A 3,001-nucleotide genomic window follows, 5' to 3' on the forward strand; every position below is an offset into this window, starting at 1 on the left:
GGTGCATGCGTCTACAACGCATACACCGTTCTTCGTGGATGGCATAAGCCATTCACTTATACCCACCCAATTAGAAAGATTCTCTTGTTTATGGGTGGACTCGCACGAGCAAAATCATTTCTGGCTCATGCTCATCACGCGTCGATGTCGAAGCAGAGAAAACTCTCATGGCAGTGCGCACAAAGCGCACTGAAATAGACAAAACAAATGACTCAGCAGAGGAATTTTGTGCCGGCTCGAGCATCAGTAATCCGTTTCGTACAGGATTCAATTGCTAACGCAGTGGACCGTCAGAAATGGAACGCAGACAAACATGGAATAGCATACGTTTTTATTTATTTAATATTACTGACCTAGTACTACTTTCTACGGTAAACTTACCCAAGCGTATAGCCGCTAATGTAGGTAGCAGTAAACTACTACCCAAGTTCATTGGGGCTTTCCGTGTACTGCATCGCAGAGGCAATGCGTACACAATATAATTACCACCTAGGATGCGAACGCATCCTACGTTTTACGTTGGTCGGCTCCGCAAGTACCACCAGTACGCGGCTTCTTCCGAGGATGGATCTGACCACCCTTTTCAAGAATCCCTAAGAAATTCTTGTAATCGCGAACCAGATTTTCATGTTGAATCTGGAATTTCTCATGCCGGTTCCGAGCATCCTCGAAACTGCGATGAGCTGACGACAGCTCATCACGAAGAGCGTGATATTTCCGTTCGTGCTCCAACATGGAGTACGCACTCTTTGAACGGTCTTCCAACCGCTCAATATGGTGAACCTGCACCGTCTGCTCCAACGAGCGACACTTGCCACGCTCGAGGTCAAGTCACTCCTCCAAACCATGGAGAAAGCGATCGATTTTGTCGATCTTTGACTCTAGATCCGACACACGGTTCGGATTTAATTTTCTCTCCTCCGCCACAACCATTGGTGGATTCCCACGGTGGTCAACGTTTCCTTGTGGAACGTATCCAGACCACCGTGATGTGAAGGGGCAGCGAACGAGTTATCTTGTTCGCTGGCGTGGTTATCCACCTTCGCATGACAGCTGGGAGCCTCGTTCCCAGCTGATTGCTGACGTTGAGGGCCTCGTCCGTCAGTATGACAAGACCCACGCGATGGTTCAGAAGGCCCATCGGAAAACACGCGCCCCGGATGAAGTGTGCGTAGCTCTCCTACGAGCTCAAAAGAGCACTGACTCAGGCATTTTCGATCGATAACGACCTGTTGCTCTACGAGGCACACGATATAATCCTTTGTGGTCATCTCGGTAGATTAAACATGTCCACCGCGGACCACCCGCTGACGACGGTCAAACAGGACGTGTCAATCGCGTCATTGAAGACATTTTACGCAGTGTGTATGCTTAGATACCAAAGCGCTCGAGCTTAATGCTTTCTGTGGTGATTTTGCGTTGAATAACGTTGTCCATACCTCTACAGGCTACACTTCGTTCTATGTCAACGGTCTTCCCACCCACGCGTTTGGTCAACGATACCACTGCGCGGCTCAAGGCTTGGTGGGGAAGAATTAGCCGATAGGATTGCTAATATCAGCCCTGTAACCGTTCCGAAATTAGTAAGCGAGTTTCTCGCGACGCGATTTAGTGTCTTAAGACATGTAACGGATACGATGGCTGATAGCCAAGACAAACAAAAAGAACAAGCAGATGTCAAAGGCAGAAGCTGCATATATTCCTATATGGTCGAAGACCGAGTTTTACTAATTACTAAAAATCAACCTATTAAATTGGTTCCGCGGACTTAAAGACTAAATTGCGCCCGCGCTTTACTGGACCATTTACGGTCGTGGCCAAGAAGGGCCTAGCTTACACGCTAGCAAGCTGCGTACACACTCAGTGTTTTACTTCGGCTTCCTTAAACCTTATCGAGAAGCTACCCACGTGGACTTGAAGGCGCTTGAGGTGAGACAGGCGGTCGTGCCGCAGATTGCTGCATCCTCCCCAGGATGTCCAGCTGGCCCTCTAAACGAGTTTGCGGACATTCCAGCATCAAAAGATGGTTGACGGTTTTAAATCGCCTTAAAGAAGCCCTTAGCGCGAGCGAGGCTCTCACGAAGGAGTTGCACCTCGTGTTTTTGAGCATCAAATACTTCCGTCGAGATTTCGGCCCCCTCCCGCGCTGCTTGATGCACGGGAGAACGTTCAGTTTCACGTGAAGAAACTTTTAAAGCGACGTCGTCGTAAGGGTCAATACCAGTATCTGGACGTCCGTCTTACCGTCCATGGCCCGGCTATGGACGAATACATCGTCAAAGTAACTCGGTGCGAATTCCCGCACCGGTCTCAACAGATTTGTTACACATCTATTGAACGTTGCAGGGGCGTTACTCAGCCCCTGAGGCATCACTAGCCATTCCCAGAGCATCCCACTGGGGGTGCTCACTGCTGTGTACGGGATGTCCCGCTCACGCATAAGGATTTGATAGAACCCATCCATCAGATCCATAGAAGAAAAGATCGTACTCTTAGACATGCCATCTATGATTACGTCTTTTCTCGGTGTTTGAGCCGGTACTGTTGCAGCATTCAGTTTGTTGAATGCGTGCACTATCCGCCACCCTCCTGTGGCCTTTCGCACACAGAAGGTCGGAGAGCTATGTGGGGAGGTTGATTCCCTCACATGGCCCGCTTTTACCCGATCGGCAAAGAATTTGTCGATCGCAAGTACTTGTTCACGAGGCAGTGGCCACTGCTTCATGACACAGTACTTCGAGCCCGGTTTGAGCTCGATCTCATGTCGAGTGCCTTTATCCTTAGGTAACTCGCATGGAACTGCTTCAGGGAATACATCCCTGAATTCTATTAAATCCTCGTATAGAGGATTTCCCTTGAGTGACTCCCAAGATTGAGTACTGTATCTCTCAATCCGAGTCTTCTCATCGAGGACATTTTCGTCCATTGATGAGCTGCTGAGAACCCGTTCGTTCTCTGCAAAAATTACCGCTGACCGAATGTCGGTTACGTAATCGTCCTC

Source organism: Bremia lactucae, linkage group LG5, assembly GCF_004359215.1.
Source record: "Bremia lactucae strain SF5 linkage group LG5, whole genome shotgun sequence".
NCBI classification, from domain to species: Eukaryota; Oomycota; class Peronosporomycetes; order Peronosporales; family Peronosporaceae; genus Bremia; species Bremia lactucae.